Source organism: Aptenodytes forsteri, unplaced genomic scaffold (genome assembly GCF_000699145.1).
Source record: "Aptenodytes forsteri isolate BGI_AS27 unplaced genomic scaffold, ASM69914v1 Scaffold82, whole genome shotgun sequence".
In the NCBI taxonomy this organism is placed as follows: domain Eukaryota; kingdom Metazoa; phylum Chordata; class Aves; order Sphenisciformes; family Spheniscidae; genus Aptenodytes; species Aptenodytes forsteri.
In genome coordinates this window covers 6,785,259-6,802,815 of record NW_008795490.1, presented here as the reverse complement: position 1 = coordinate 6,802,815, position 17,557 = coordinate 6,785,259, and positions in this window count along the sequence as shown.

Sequence of the window (17,557 nt, the reverse complement as noted above, 5' to 3'; positions counted from 1 at the left end):
TTTCAGATGTCCCATATTGATACCACTGTAATGATACTGCTTGAATTATTGGTCTCCATCATTCAATGTACAGTGCATATATAGTCTGGCTCATTACTCAGGAAGAGACAATAAAATAGCACCAACCATTTAAAACCTATTAATCTGGATAGCACCATTAGCAGAAGCAATACTTTATTATTACCAGATTAAATCCGTTATAAGTATCCTGAGTATCCAATCAGGTTAGTAATAAACTGACTGAAGCTATCTACACGAATGACTGTACTGCTTGATGGAATACGTTTTGTATTGGTATACATTAATCTGACTTTTAGTGTGCTGTACTGTTATTTATAACTCTGATAAACTGACTTTTATAACACATAAAACAGCTAAACATTTTATGAAAGATTAGAATGTTTTCATAGGTTCTGTGATCAATATTTTTTTTTTCTCTTTAGGGGCTACAGGATATTTTCTAACATATCACAGTTCCATCATCAGATAATCCTTGATCAATGTGAAACTTAATTACATATTTTTGCCTTCAGATTTTACAGGATTTAGGTTAAAGAAAACAGCAATGAAGACCAAACATAAAATATTTGAAAAAATAGGATGCTAAATGGATGTTAAATGGATATTCCAGATGACAAGACTATCGTGTTGTCATTGTTCCCATGGAGTCAGAGCCCTGCTAGAGCTGGCTGAACGTGGGTGTGCTAGTCTGTTGGGACAGACTGGGATTCAGACTGCTCCTCAAAAAAGACTTCAGATATTTAGAAGGGACATAATAAGGTCAGAGAGAATTTTAAGAAGAAAGGTAGGTTTTTTAACTATCTAACAGAAACCTGTATTTTTATCTTTCTAAGGACACAGATATGGGGTTTTTATCAGCTAATTGACTATTTTAAAAGCCTGCTATTTCCTGTAAGAGCTACATGCGCCAAGTATTGTATATATGTCTACGTAATGCATGCTAAAATGTAGGACACAGCTAAAAGTCAACTCCAGGCTCCCCTGAAGATTTTGCCGGTGGAGGCTGTCCCTTTATTGTGGCTACTCTTGCTGTAGTGTGCAACTGCTTCTAAAAAAATTATTCTCCCAAGCCTTCTGTAGAAGCAAGAAAATAGGCCTTTTCTACAGATGGGAAGCTGAAGCTAAAAGATTATGACTTCAGTTTGTGCTGGCAGGCAAGAAAATCAGGAGGAGCAGACCTCCCTGGTGCTTTCTGTGACCTTTCTTATCAAGTGGATGCAATTGCCTCCTTTTTGGCGCATTTCCACCACACATGGATGGGGTTTGTACATAGGACGGCAAGTGGAATCAAGAACTTGATTCTATTTATCGGAAGTCAGGTGTCAAAAAATTGCTGTCATTGTCAGCAATTGCCTCCCTTATATATATATATGTGTATATATATATATAAAAAATTCTTTCCCAGTGTCTTCCTAGGGCAGTACAACTAGGCTTTCACAGGAACAAAGATGGCATATGTTGCTTGATACCCAGAGAGGGGAGATTTCTGTCACTGCCCTGGACTTTCCTCATGTGATTGGGGAAGAATGTGGCAGGATCAGCATCAAGTTTAACTGGCCCCCAGTCTCAGTCTGGTATCTTACTCCCTAGGGGGGGTTACAGGCAAGGAACCAGAACAAATACCCAAGGCCCCAGGACATCAGGAGTCCACTGGGATAAACTAAGTCGCAGCACCGATGGGCTGGCATGGGAAGGAAGGGACTGTGCCGCTTTTATTTGCCAACTGCTCCCATTTTTCTGGTTATCAGTCACATCTTGGTACTCAGTGCAAGTTTTTTCTTAAGGCTGTTGTAATTTTCCCCTGAAGTAAGAGGATATGTGACTGGGTCCTTTCCGATAAACTGACAGGGTAATAATTTACATACACGAATCAGATTAGTTGACAGTAAAGATACCTGCGATGTGTTGTTTGAAGGACATGAATAGTCGTTGCTGTTGTTCAGCCTGAAATAACTTTGCTTTCCTGAATGCAATATGAAAACCTGCCAAGAAGAGTAGACTATCACAGCGGAACGTAGCTCAGTGTTGTAAGACTGACAATAAGATATGCCTAGTACTTTAAGCTGGCCTCTTACTGCTTTTTCCAAGGTTCAGCCATAACAATCACTCTTCTGAAAGTCAGATTGTTTTGTGTAATTTTCCTATGTAGCATGACTCAGTTGCTTAAAAGTCTTTGAAATTGAAGAAGGAAAGAATCTAATGGAACCAGAAGCAAAATCTACTGAATTTTAAATCTCGGGCCATCTCTCAGGCTCACATTTTTTCCCTTACACGTGGGTAAATAAATTTAATTTGAGGATAAGAGATGTAGTTTTATCCCACAAAATGAATAGATTAATAAAAGTGAATCCTTTTCTGACAGTCCTTTGAGGAAATAGTTTGTGTTGGTTAAACTGAATGGATTTACGTTCTGATCTTTTTTTGCTACATTTTTACTACAGTCAAATCAGTTTGTGCACATATAGAGACAGAGTCACACCAACTTCATTTAGTCTTTCACATTTTAGTCCTCTTTTTAAGCAAAAGGACATTCAGCGATCAGCTGAATTACATTATTTAAATATACTTTATGATCTATGCAGCAAAGATAAATACATTCCCTGGTTTCCCCTGGTGAGGTTGCCCTAGGGTTGAACAGGAACCTTGTAAGCTGTGGCTCACAGTGTGGTCCTGCACTTCTTTCCATCCTGAACGGGAGGCGGGGAAGTTGAAGGGACAGTGGCAGCACTGGTCCTTCTCCAGATTTATGGCACCATCACCGCAAGCAGGATCTCAACTCCCGTGACTTACTCCGAGGCGCACCTCCGGGCCCAAACTCCCAGGGAAGAGGAGCTGTTGCGGGGGGAGGCCCCCCCCCCCCCCGACACAGCCCCGCCCCTGGCGCAGCCACGACCAGGGCGCGCTCCCAGCCCCATCTGCTTTCTCCCCGCACGACTGCTCCGCAGGCAGCCTGCAGACGGCCGGCCGACGGCCTGCACGAGCCTGTTTGTCATCCCCTGGCAGGCAGAGCACCACGCGCTCTCGAGGCCGGCTCCGGCCACGCCTGCAGCCAGGCGCGCAGGGCCATGGCTGAGGAAGTAGGAGTCTAGGCTGGGGCAGACCTAGCCAGCTGGTCGTGGGCCTGACCCGCTGGAGAGGAAACATCTTTTGCAGGAGAACTTTGCTGCAACCAGAGCAGGAACCTTCTGGCTTACCTGAACAGGCAGAGATTTTGCTCTTGGAGCTGTCAACAGCCCCAACCAGGCATATTTTCCAGTTAGTGCAGTCTATATTTTCCTGAGAAAGGAAACTTTCTCTGGACAAGGAGGTTTTTGCTACCGAGGGAGAAGATAGTGTCAAGTATCAGTTCCACCGGCCGTGTCTGGGGACTCCTCTTAACCAAGGAAGAACATTATTATTAATGGGAACCCAAATCTTTGCTTACATGGCTTAATGCAAGTGACCAGTGTGATTAACATGACCTATATCTTCAACCAAGGCAGTCTTTGTTTTGAATTAAAAAATAACATGAAATGTAGGTAGAAAAAGGCAGCTTCCTTGCATCTCCGTAGCATAAGCAAGGTTTTTTATTTCTTACTGAACTTTTGTTTAAACCCTGCCAGACAAGCTTTAGCCATACACACTGGGAATTTTCTGGTACTGCTGGTGAATGGTGTTCTTCTGGTAAGCAATAATTCTCTAATTTTCAATAACAATATTAATTCCAATGTTTGGTTTAGTTCCAGTGGTACCACTTTGAAATCTTCCTTATGAACTTCAATTTTAATATCTAATATTCTTATATTAATAGTTCTGCAAGATGCAAGTGTTGGCGAAAAAAAAGAAAGAGTCAGTTTTCTGACTAAAAGCCTGTCAAAACAAGCTTTAGCCATACACACTGGGAATTTTCTGGTACTGCTGGTGAATGGTGTTCTTCTGGTAAGCAATAATTCTCTAATAACAAATAACAATATTCATTCCAATGTTTGGTTTAGTTCCAGTGGTACCACTTTGCCTTATGAACTTCAATTTTAATATCTAATATTCTTATATTAATAGTTCTGCAAGATGCAAGTGCTGGCGAAAAAAAAGAAAGAGTCAGTTTTCTGACTAAAAGCCTGTCAAAAAATTTAATTTTCCATTGTGTCCATAGAAAAGACAAATGGACTTGGGAAGAAGATGTAGTAATTCTTCCTGAATAAACACCTTCTAGCAGCAATTTTCCCTGTGAGGAATTGAATCTGGAGAACTGTCTCAGAGTACGTGGAACTCAAGAGATGTATCAGATTGGATCCCTGTATTTCTGTTACATATTTACACTAACCTGACTGGTTCACATGCTTAGCTCCTTTGGACTACAGCTATAAGTGCTGGAGACCTCCTGAAATCTCTGGCCGTACTGCATTGTTCTTGCTTCTTGTATACTAAGACACAAATGAGCTTTTACTATGTTCTCAGTAGAGCTATTTTTTAAAGACTGTTTTCTCTGCTAACAATCTTTCATGTGCTCAGGAAAGTCACATGTGAGCATCCAGGGGGACAATGAGTTAGCTGTGCCTCTGTAGAATTAAGCAAGTAAAAAAGGAATATTGAATTCAGGAAAACGCATTTTTAATAGTCTTGAAATTATTTGCAAATATTTGTTCAAATGCTTGAATACTTTTGACTGAGAGGTGCTTTTGGGAAGTGGAGAGGATTGTATTCACAGAGCTGCAACAGGAATAATGTAGGTTTTCCCTGCATCCTTCTTTCCCTTTCTCCCCCTTTTTTAGTTAATAACTTAAGGGTTAAAATGCTTACCCAAGATATGAGCAACACAAGTTCAGTTCTTTGCCTGAGAGAGTGACCTAACTACAAAGCTAAAAAGTCATTGGTATACATGAATGAGGCAGAGAGTAGATTCAAACTAGCTCTCCCACTGACTTGACGTGAGAGCCTTAACGGCTAAGCGATAGGGTAGTTGAATTTTCTACTGCTGACACTTTTTCCTTCACATAAAACAAGCTGTCAGCAGCCAAGGTCACAATAAGCCCTCAGTCCTGCCTCAGAGATGAAACCTGAATGCTAATCTCGAAAATAAAGAGCATTTTATTATTTATACAAAATACACAGTCACCAAAAATAATTAAAAGAACCCTTCCCCACTCAAACATATCCTCTAGCATGTTGGAGAGAATAAGAAGTGGGAGCTACAGATTCTAGTCTGTTCTGCTACTGGGAAGAACTGAACTAAACTTTCTCATATATTTGGTGATTGCTTTAACCCCTGGATTATTCAGGGAAAAGAGTTCATCTTCCAGTTGCTTGTGTCCATCCTTTCCCCTGCTTTCCCTCACCCATCTTTCCTACATAATAATTCCTAAATAATGTTACAGATCAAACAAAAAGGTTTTTCACATTTAAGTTGTTTGTATATGTCCTTGCAGACCAAGTTAGATGGCAATTCGCTATCCAGTTGCAGCCACAGACCTCTCACTTTGAACACTAGGAATTGGGGGAACCATGCAAAACAAGATAGCAAGACTTGAATATTGTAATCCCCATAAAGAGATGAAATGCAATGTGCTATCAAAAGTAAAAAGCATCTTAGGAACACCACCCAGTAAACACAAAGGCACTATGTAAGGAACAAATACATTGTTAATTAGACTGCTAGAATCTACAACGGAAGAATTTTATTTCACTGAACCATATACACGTATTTGTAACAAATCTATATGTAAACACTGTTGAACAATCAGTACGTAATGAACCATGTTACAATCACAAATTTCTACCAACATATGCATAATCATGCATCTGCAATGGACGTTCTTGCCCTGATCTACCACTGTGCCATATCTAATTCATTGTCATGGGTCAAAAATGTCCAAAGCCCACAGAATAACAGCACTCACATCAGTCAACTACTCTGCATTGACAATGCTGAGGCATACTGTTCTGTCATGCAGAAAACATGGTCATAGCTATAACATCCACAGACCTTAGCGAGGCTAAAAACTGTGTGTTCCTCATCTCCTGTGTACTTCACCTCCTGCCCTAGGCCTTTGACTTTTTTATTTGTGGGACACACATTTGACTCCTGCAGCATTTCTAGTTTGCTGCTCTATCTTTGTATTGTGTGTGTGAAGAAGCACGCTTCTTTCCATATTTTCCTGGTTTTGACTGAAAACTGTGACAAAGGTGTGCAAATGGGATGCTTCCTTTCCTAGGTTAGCCTCAAATTCTGCACAAGAATATAAGAATAAAATGGCCCCTTGTTTCAGATCAGTGGTCCGTTTAGCCCAACATTCTCTCTCCAACAGTGTCAGAAAGAGATACAATTTTGGGAGAGGCAACGCTTGCCTGAAATTTACTACCTACTTTGTCATGTAGTACTTCTTCAGTACATTTTAAACTAATGTTCTAGTTTTATTGAATGTCTCTTAGATTTGCTATTGTGTCATCTTCATGATTTAGATCATACATCCCTCAGCCCTCTTCTTTCCTAAGTGAAAATTCCCATTTTTTTCAGTCTCTCATGAGTCAACTGCTCTTTCTCCTTAACCATTTTAGCTGCTTTCTCCATATCTTTTCTGATTCCACCATGTCTTCTTGAGCTGTGGTGACTGGAGCAGCACATAGTACCTACAACGTGGGTACACTGACATGTTATAAAATGGCAATGTGTTTCCTGTCTTGTTCTCAATACCCTTCCTGATGATGTACAACATTTTATCGGCTTTTTTGGCTGCCACCTCACATTGAACTGATGACTTCAAGGAAGTGTCAATGGTAACTCCAAGATCTCTTCTCTGAGTTACAACTTATCAGTTCACATTGTGCTGGCATGGTGTTTAGATTATTTTTCCGTAGAGTCTGCACTGAAGCTAGTATGACACCTGCTTGCCTGCTCACCCAAATTAGCAAGTTGTTTCTGGTGTTCCTTATTATTAGCATCTCATTTCATTGCCCAGAAAGAAGTCTTGGAGAATTCACTGCATACATCCTACTACATGTCACTGATGAAGGTGTGAAATAAAACTGGTTAAATCACTGAACCCCGGTAACTGACGCCACCCTTAGTAGTGATCATCAAACTCTTTCATTTGCCCAATCCTTTCACCAGCTTTCAGTCCATCAGAGAACATCTCCTCCATCCCCATGGAAAATTACCTTTTGTAATAACCACTGGTGTGGAATCATGTCAAAGATCTTTTGAAAATCAAAAATATTAAGTCCCCTGAATACCCTCTATCCATGTGTTTGACTGCCCTCACAGAACTTCAGCAGGTGATTGAGATGGCCTTTCCTTTTAAAGAAGCCATGCTGACTTCTTCCCACAGGTGATGTTTATCCATGTGATCAAGTATATTACTCTGTAAGATATACTCTACTATCTAATCAGGAATGGAGTCAGTCATCGGTCTGCAGTTCCTCAGATCCCTTTTAGAGCCTTTTTTGTAGGTTGAAGTTACACTGGCAGTCTGGCACGGTGGCCATTTCTACAGATTTCTGAGATAACCTGGCCAGCAGTTCTGCAATTTCACATTTGAGTTCCTTCAAAATATTGGTTGAATGCCAACCTGCCCTGGTGACTTACTGACATCTAATTTGTCTATTTGGTTTAATTCATTTTGAATCCCTGTTCCTACAGTTGAAGGAAATGGGAACAGAGACCTGAAATAACTTGTCTTTGTCCCAGCCACTTGGCCAAAGCAGCAGTGATATGTTAAAATGGAAATCTGTGGAAAGAAAATAGGTCTACTAATTCTATCTGGTTATCCACAAGTAATCTGTATTGTGCTAAAAACATTGGATAGAGTAGTGATAGCAATCATAAAGGTAGTAGTGAGGCACCTTTTGATTTGCGTATCTGTCATAGTAATGACAACCTACTTATGTGATGATAAAAATGAGCTAAATTAAGAATGATCAGGGAACCCCATTCGCATTTTTGAAGCATCATACAGTAAGTGCAAGAGACAGGTGGCACAAGTGCTAAAACAAGGATGGAGAGTATGTGCTGCAGGGAATCAATCTACTGCATTAACGGCTAATGGCACACTCAGTGTTTATCCATTATTTATCACATAAATGAGTATGTACTGTCTAGACTGCAGAGGTGCTTTCATAACAGAGTGACACTGATTACTGAAAATTAAAAAATGAGAGCAGATCTTAATAAATGAATTGAAAATTAGCAAATGGTAACAAACTCCACATGGTATATCTGCTCAATCTAATAACACTGGGTTTTGGTTTGGTTTTATGAAAATTATTTGATCCATCGCTATAATTTTGGAGTTTAGAGAATAATGCAAAACCTGGAAAAAAGGCAAAGGACTTAGGATGCAATCACTTCCTGCCACTACCACATACGTTCATTTGCACGCACACTTTCATTCTGAGCTGCTTTTTGTTTTGCTTTCATATTCTGCTCATTTATTTCTTTCCCATTTCAACTTACTGGCACATTAGTGAAAACTAAGACTATCTGCTCACACTGAGAGAAGAATGATGTTACTCAAAATGTATTGTGTACCAGTTGCGGCATAGAAACTACACTCTATGCATTGGTTTTCATGCTTTAATGATGCCAGAACACTGGCCTTGAATAAGTAAGTTACCTGAGCTCAGGCTTGATCATGTATCATTATCAGTGGAAGCTGTATCATTACATTCAGAAGAAAAAGGGTCAAATTTTCACCTCAGACCCACTGAAGGTGTTAAAACTGGACACAAATTTAGACGGTTAGTTGAATCAGGAAACTGTTTATAGACTAATTCTAGTAAAAGTAGTAGAGGGTTATTTAGGCATGCCAATTTATTCATGAAGGATAGAAGAACTGTATCAAATAAGTAATACTTAATTGTTCCCCATATATTAAATATCTTAAAAAGATGACTTCTACATTAAGATGATTCAGTTCATAGGGACTTAGGTAACCTCTTAAAATTTATACTAATGCTGAATGTTAGTAGTTTGCATTCACCTGCATTACACCCTATCCTCATCACAGAACAGTAATTCCCAAGAGGAGACACATCATTATATTGCAATTAATAGGGTATTAACTAGGCATGTTGGCCCTGAAAGTAAGTCATGGATTTCTTCCATCTGAATCCATCATACTCTGTTCAATTCTATCATAAGCAGCAAGCTGTTGTTCCAAAGTGAATCCCTTACCAGGATAATAGACACACTTGCACATGTTTTCAGTGACAAGGTGAAAAATACGAAATTTCCTCAGCTTCCATCAGGAATGTCTGAAATTTTAAAAATCCCTCTCTCCAGTCATTGCTGGAAACATTCATGATATCATTTACTCTGATAAGAAGGACATCTCTTATATTAGGATGCCAACAACAAACAAACAAACAAACAAAAAACCAAAATAAAAAAACCCTCTCAAATCTTGTACTGCTTAGGTTCAGAAAACATAAAGAGAGAGGACAGTTTTGTGATTAATCTAAACCAGCCAAAATTAAATGGAGTCTTCCAAGGATTTAGATTGGGTTCTGAATCCCAGTGTCCTATCTGGGCTGCTCATAAATGATAAAGCTGCTAGGTCAGTGGCTGCATAAGTACATGCAAGACTTGAAGATGCTTGAAAATAGGCTATATTTTTTGCAAAATGTTCATAAACAGGATTTCTTCCACCCCCATTCACATGAGTATTTTGGCAAAAAATTGAAGTCTTGTGCATTTTCAATTATCCCTAGCAATTGCCAATGACTAGATTAACTAGACAGATTTACCAGCTAATATACTCCAAAAAGGCACCTAAAGGCTTTCAAAGGTATCCTAATTATCATATTTACAGTTTCCAAGATTACTTCCAGCAAAGACATCCTAATTCAGTCTCTTCTTCTGGTTTATTCGATTGCTTTTTATTAGCTAGTAATCATACTGCTAAGCTTTGTAATGATGCTGCTTCACATCTGCTTAAACTGCCGTCTCTTCATGATGCATCTGCGAAGTGCACACAATTGTGTTCCTTCTATAAACAGAAAACAATGGCAAAGTCACTTGTGGTTAGTCCATTCTGAATCTGAGATTTGGGGGCAGGAGCTGTGGCAACCAAACTTTTCCCAAGGATATTAAGTACTAGTTTTTCTTTGCAAACACCCATCATTCCAGTGTGTCCTCTGCAGTGGTTATGTATATTTTGCAACAGTGCCATCATTCAGGAAAGCAAGGATTGCGGTTATTTCATTCACTTGCAGAGGAATTCCCATGATGTAGCTGTCTCAAAATATTTTGATTTTTATTTTTGTTCCAGCAAGTGGGCAGCGAGAATCATAACACAGAAAAAGGTGGTTGTGAGAAAGTTCAAAGTCATTTCAGTGTGTTCATTTATTCACACGTGCGTTTGTGGTGATGTATCTAAGAGCTCAAATATGCAATAGTGTACAGCTGGTTTCTTTCTGAAGGTTGGTCTAGACCTCCTGCTTTTCCCTTACTTTTCTCCTTTAAAGCGTATTATCATTCTATCCTCTGCAATTAATCTCAAATGATCATCAGACTATAAAAATATACAAAGCTGAACAAACAGTAGAGAAAGTTATTCATGGTTGTTTCCCTAAACCCAGTTTACAATTCAGTTTTTATATCACATCAATATGTGTGTTTGTCTCCCTTTTCACTTACATTTTCAGGTTTTTATTGTGGATTTTTTTTTTCAAGCTGATTTAAAAAGAGGCTTTTAGTTATAGAAATAGAGACATATGTCAGATTAATAAGTGAGGAAATTGCAGGAATAGTTTTCTGTCTACTATATCCACAGTGGCTTTGTGCATCTAAGAACAAGATTTGAAAGGAGGCTGGAAGAGTGTAAATGAGTTTTAATGATTTAATCCATCAGCATAGCCATGGACTGAACTAAAAAGGGAGAAGGGAGGAAAAAAAGAATACTCCGGAGACATGAAGGTACCTCACCTGAAGATTTCTTGTTCATGTTCTACTTTTCCAGAATATGAATCAGCTTTGACCAAACATTTTTGATACGTGGAGGAACAAAAAGAAAAGCATCAGTATCCGGGAAAACCACCCTACGGATCCATCTGTAGTGCAGTATCATCACAGTGTGGTAGAGACCTCCTGCCATTGTTAGCCCAGAGAAATGTGAGCCTTCAGCAGCAGATCGTATCAAAGGGAAAGATACATACTGAAAATGACACAGTTTCTACAAGTTGTATAAAAGACATTTTGAGGATGAGCACTAGAATGAAAAATTAGATAGAACAACAGCTTCCAGCTGGTGACGGAGAGAGCCTGGTTACTGCTGTATTGTCTGGCAGATAGTAAAAAGCCAGAAGCGTGGCGTTCTGCTGAGAGTCACTCCTACCAAGAGAGGAGTTGGCAACGAGAAGCATCTCCTGCAGGGGGGCTAGCAGATGACGGTAGGCACCTCCAGGTTTGCTTGGCAGCCCAAACGCAATACAAGCTTCTGCAAAGTCATCAAAGCCAAACTAGTTAAAAAAACTGGCTATGCCAAATCTTTGAGATGGGTATTTGGTTACTATTGTCCTTGCTAGCCAGTGCTGTCTCTCTGCTACTGAATGAAGTGCCCTCTGTATTCTGGCTGTTGCATTAGATGCGTATTACTGCTCTCCCTTGATCAGTTAAACCTTACTGCAGCTGAACCAGGAGATTATTCACCAATTCGCAATAGAAGATACTTCACGTTTACTCTATTTTCCAGTGCTGCCCATTAGAGTTAGTTGTCACAGAAAAGAATCTGTTGGTTGTTTAAGAAAATACTGTATTTTTTAATATTTCAGATTTCCTCAGAAGTCCAAGATGTAACTGGGTGAAGTATAATTACATATTCATAATTTTAAAATAAATTAAGAAATAGTTCTTGCTGAGATGAACTTTCAGTCAGGACACAAGACAAGAAGTTTACTAGTCCAGTTTTATGGATGAGAATTTGGGGTAGAGATAGGGTGCAGATAAATAATTCTACAACTTTTGTTCAGCGATTTAGGGGTAGAGATTTGTTCCAATTCAATTCATAAAATACACATATTAAGTCTCCAGCACAAATTAACAATTATATAACTCTTTTATGCAAACAATGCTACTGAAGTGGTGTGGGGCACCTGCATCATTCCTATTCCTTGTTTCTCATCCCACCTTTAACCCCTCTGCCCAGGTATTCAGAGGAGGTAGCATGGGATGCACTTAGGGGATTTAAGCCACCAGAGAGCTGATTTTAACAAGATAATCTAGAAAATCAAGGCAGACTTGCCAAGTTATGCGTTAGTCACATATGTACCTCCATTTACATTACAGCATCACAGAATTGTTGAGGTTGGAAGGGACCTCTCGAGATCATCTAGTTGAACCCCCCTGCTCAAGCAGAGTCACCTACAGCAGGTTGCCCAGGACTGTGTCTAGACGGGTTTTGAATATCTCCGCAGGTGTAGAGTCCACAGCCTCTCTGGGCAACCTGTTCCTATGTTCAACCATCCTGACAGTAAACAGCATTTTCTTATGTTCAGATAGAATTTCATGTGTTTCAAAGGTACCTGGTAACAATTGTTAGACTGTCAAGACTGTCTTCTATCAAGAGGGTCTAAGAGAAGGCAGACAGTACGCAGTTACACACAGGGTTAAATTTTCTGGCTTCATAATTACTTGTGGAAATTTTGTTTGTCTTCTTTTGCGCATTTTTAATTAATAAGGAGCTGACTCATATTTCCCCATGGCAAACAGTTCTGCTTTTTCACTGTTCAGTGATATTCCTAAACAATACTGCATATCCAGCCTCTTCAAGAATTTTATGATAGGTAGATGCAGTGTAAGGGGTAAGCTCTTAAAACAGGACAGCAGGTGATCTATTACTGTGCACTGCGTGTACCCAAACCATTTCCAAAGGCTACACCCCTCTGTGAGATTGCATGGTACAGCAGGAGTGTTTGCTCTGGTTTACAGGGGGCCATATCATCTGTGGGCAGGTAGAATACTCCCGATCAGCATTGCTCTTCTGCACCTCAGAGGCCTGCTACCTGCCTTCCCTTCCTGCACTAACACTGACCGATGTAATCAGCAGAAAGCATATGAAATTAAGATATAAAATCCTTACTGTGAAACAGCTTTGTTGCATACAATATATCTGATCCAAATGTGAAGAAAAGTTAATCTGCTGACACAGTCTCCACTTCACTTACATATTCAAAACTCCTGATTTGTACAATAAGGTTTTTTCTTTATAAAATCATCACTTTGGGAAATTCTAACTTAACAGGGAGGATGAACACAGCAAGTTTTATCTGTTCATTTCTCCTGTATAGCAAGAAAGTTCATGGTCTTTCAGGATAAAGCAAAGTTTAACTTGCAGAAACGATAAATGAATTTCCAGCTGCCCCAAACTTTGTTCCACTTACCTCTTGGTCGTCTCTGCTCCAGCTCTATTTCCCATTGTTAAATACATGTATATATATATATATATATTAGAATACTCAGTACAAAATATGCCCAATTAGTAACTTCACTGTAATTCTTAAACCTAAACTTGAAACTAAATTGGCAATAATCAGTCATCATACAAAGAAGTAGCTCCAGAAAGCTTATTAAACACACTGCTCTTTATACCTGCTATAAACGTGGTCTTTTCATTTTTATTCTTTTTTTTTTCTCCATCCTTCAATTTTTATCATATCTGTTCAAGGTCAATGAAGGAATAAAAACTTGCCTAAACTTTATTAGTAGTATTAACAATGGGCCCAGTTACAGCAGATAACTCAAAGATTTTGAGTTGAATCCTCCTCTGATACGTGGGGCCATTCACTACCCAAGTGACAGTTCATCTGACTGAAGAGCTATATATTAAATAAATACATATCAACTGAGAACATTTCTAAGAACTCTTCTGTCTTAGGCACAGGCAAACTTTTTTTCAGTAATTGCTTGCTGATTTTTAACTTGTAATGTTTCAATAATTTCACTTATATCCATTGCAAGAAAGCTTAATTTTTGCATGTCTGCTTACGTGGGAGTCACTCCCACACATCCAAGTACACTTACCTTGGCACAGTTTTTGTACACCCTGCCTCAAATATTAGAAATTGCAGTATCAGGTATATCACCATGAACACATTGTGATGAGGCAGTATTACTAATTTCCTATGAGTTGAAGCATGCATTATTATGCTTATTATTATTGCTTTGGAGGCAACTGCTTGTGGCATAATTCCTTGTAAACAACTCATTTGCATTTAAAGCAATCGCTTAAGAAAAGGCACCTCACAGGTCTCAAAACATCTCCCAAAGATCATTCACCAATATTCACCAGTATCTTTGATTCACAAAATGCAATGCTCTTCAGAAATTCAAATGTTGTTCCTTTAAAAAGACAAAAAACCAAACCAAAACCAAAACCACCACCACCAAAAAACTCTTAAGCATTCTCATCTGCTAGCCTGCATAGAAAAGATTAAACCTTGGACTCCAAGATGTTACACTTTCTTCTGTCAAAGTGCCAAGTAGCAAAAACATCATGCTACTCATTTTGTATTAACAATTGGATGGGAAACCCACCTTTTTAGTTCTTTTTTCCACTCAGTTCTCTGGCAGATTTTTAGACACCCTGTAGTAGCATTTATTAACATCTCCCATCCCAGACATACCAGTGCTTTGGACTCTCTCTCCTTTCTAAAGCCGTTTCTCATCTCTACTGAATGATAAGTATGACCCATATCAAACTCCCACTTTCAATTAAACTTACAGTATGTGACTTACGAAAATTCAGTTGAGGCTTTTCACGATTTACATACAAGCAAATATTTAAACATCAGGACTTGAAAAATCACAGGCTAGCAGTGAATATCATATTTTACATGTTTATAGCCTACCTTACTATGATTTATGCATTTAATCAAAACCCTGGAATGTAAACATTTTACAAAGTACCAAAAAGTTGCATTCATACAGCAATATAAAGGGAAAATTAGTAAACTTCTCATTTTTATTTTGCTGAAAAAAATTAAGACCAAATCCAAAGGAAAATAAAATCCACTGCAAACCCATTTCAACCACAGTCACAAAAGTCTTTGCTCCTTGTCTCTCAATAGACAGGGAGTATAAAGTCCACAGTAGCACATAAAGGCTAATGGCAGCCTACAATCTAATTAGCCCTTATTATAATACTGTCCAGAGATTCAACAGATACTTCTTTAGAAAGGACACAGGCACAAAGAACCCACCCACAAAGGAGTTAAGTTTCCTTTCAAAGGTCTAGAAATACATAATAAAGAAGAGTCTTTGACCAGGAAGAAGCTTGGCTGAGCCTGGCATGTTAGTTAGCCTGCCCTGAGGTTTTCTTGACTGGAAGAAAAAAACCTGGGGAACAACTGTTCATACATTCTGCTTCATTTAGATTTTCACCTTGGCTTACAAAGCTGAGTGAAAGTTATTCTTTGTAGGAGGTTAGGATTTTCTGTAGGCTTTGCTGAGATTTCTATGGAAGAGTGGAGAGAAGAACTGAAGAGCATTCAAATGGGGCTCCAAATAGCCTGGTTCTGAGGATGCTGTAACCCTGAAGAATGTTTAAATGCACGTGACTAAAAGGCAAACCGAGAATGGCGGTTATCAAGTTATGTCCAGTATTAACGTCTGTGATGCCATATTAGCGACATAGAGGAGACCCAAGGAGTGAGTTCCTGTACATCATAGGAGGAGGTGCAGTTAGAAAAGTAGGGGACAGACTGCCTAAGGCTTAGACAGCCCCAGACTGTTCCTGTCAGAGGCTAATCACAAGACACAAGGGTGCACATGGGTACATAATCAGTCATGCTGTGGAGCTCCGCACAGAGTAATTTGCCTTTGAGAGCTTACAAAGCTCAAGTCCAGTGAGACTTGCACACTAAGCGTACCTCTACAGTAGCTCTATAGTTCAAATGAAGAGTAAATCTCCTGATCATCTGGACTTACACTGAGCTTTGGTTTATAGCTTGACACAGTTTCAGAAAGCAAGCTGGATTCCTTTTGAATAAAACCAAACCAGAAGACGTGCTCCAGGGGTTCACTTAATGCACTCCAGCCACTAATGAATATTCAATCCACGGCTCCAGATAAGAACTGGTCTGAAGTGAAACCTCCTGCAATACGCACAGTACAGACATCAGGTCCTCAGCAGCAACTGTGCTGCTCTACAGATCCACTTGTTTTGGGGCACACCGCTAACATCTTTAGTCTGGTCTCCCGTTGTATTGCAGACATTGGTCTGGTCTCCTGTTGTATTGCAGACTGTTACATTTCACCCAGATACCTCTTACACAACCTTGAGACTTCAATGAGATCAAACCCTGTTAGCCTGCAAGACTAAAATGCATGCCACAGAAGGGTCTGATTGCCCAGTGTGCTTGCTGGGGCTGTGAACCCAGGTAAGGTAAGGTAAAATAACCTAAAGGATCCAGTGGGAAATTCGTGCACCGTGCCTCCAGAGGATTCTTTGTCCATGCCTGACATACAATTCCTCTGCATAAGCAGAGATCTTAAACTGTGCTAATTTCATCTAGGATAGCTGCTAGCATGTGTTCTCCCAAACAGCCCTTCATTTTTGCAGAACTTACCAGATTAAGAGGCTTTGACTCTATGTAATGGAATAAAAATAGGGAACATATTGCACAGTCATTGATTCTTTTTGCCTTCCAGTAGCACAACTATGATGAAGCACCTTATTGTTCAAATATTTATTTCAGAAGACAGATGTAAGGAGATGGTGTTTATAGAAGTGGTTTGTCTATCCAAGCCCAGACATCACTGCTGGTGTTTTTTCCCTTTAAAATAACTTTTCCAGATGGTGGAGCAATTTAATATTTACCCTGCAGTCAAGCACTTTAAGACCCTTTCCTTTTCCGGGAGTAGAAGTCCAAGCACAAGAACCCCTCAATTGCTCCGAGCATCAAGGATCCCTTTGGTGATCAAACCTCTGCTGACAGAAACGGTCGTTCATTGCCTTTAAAACAAAGGCTGGTATAAACACTGATCCGTCAGATCACACCGGTGCTCACCTACCCAAGCATCATTTTTCACTTGATTTTCCTCCCATGACATTTTTTTTTAGTGTCCTGCCGCTTATTTTATTTTCTCCTGGACTAAAGGAAGAAGATTTGGTCTCGGGGCCTCCTCAGAGCCAGCACGACCAGCGCGGAGACCCAAGTCTTTCCTATCACCAAGACCAGCTGCTTCTGCTAGCCGCTGTATTTTGTGTCCCCTCAGAGATCAGGAAGCCACCACCCGTCAGAGCCGAAGGCCCGAACCTTCATGATGACCTTCTGGTCCCTGGGACAGTATTACCAAGCGGTTAGTTACAACCAGGAACACTGTTGACGCCATCAGGTCCACCACTAAGGAAGTATCCTTACAGTGCCGATACTCCGCCCAACGTTTTCACCCAGGGATAATGAGGTCCCCATCTGACAGTGGCGGCAGGTATTGGAAAGCGCACCTCCCGCAATTGTGTGCGCGCGCAACGAATGGAAACACGGAGGACTTGACCGTGCCTCAGAAACACACGTCAAAGGACAAACGCTCTCCGCGCCGGGGCGGCTGTATGCACAGCGTGCG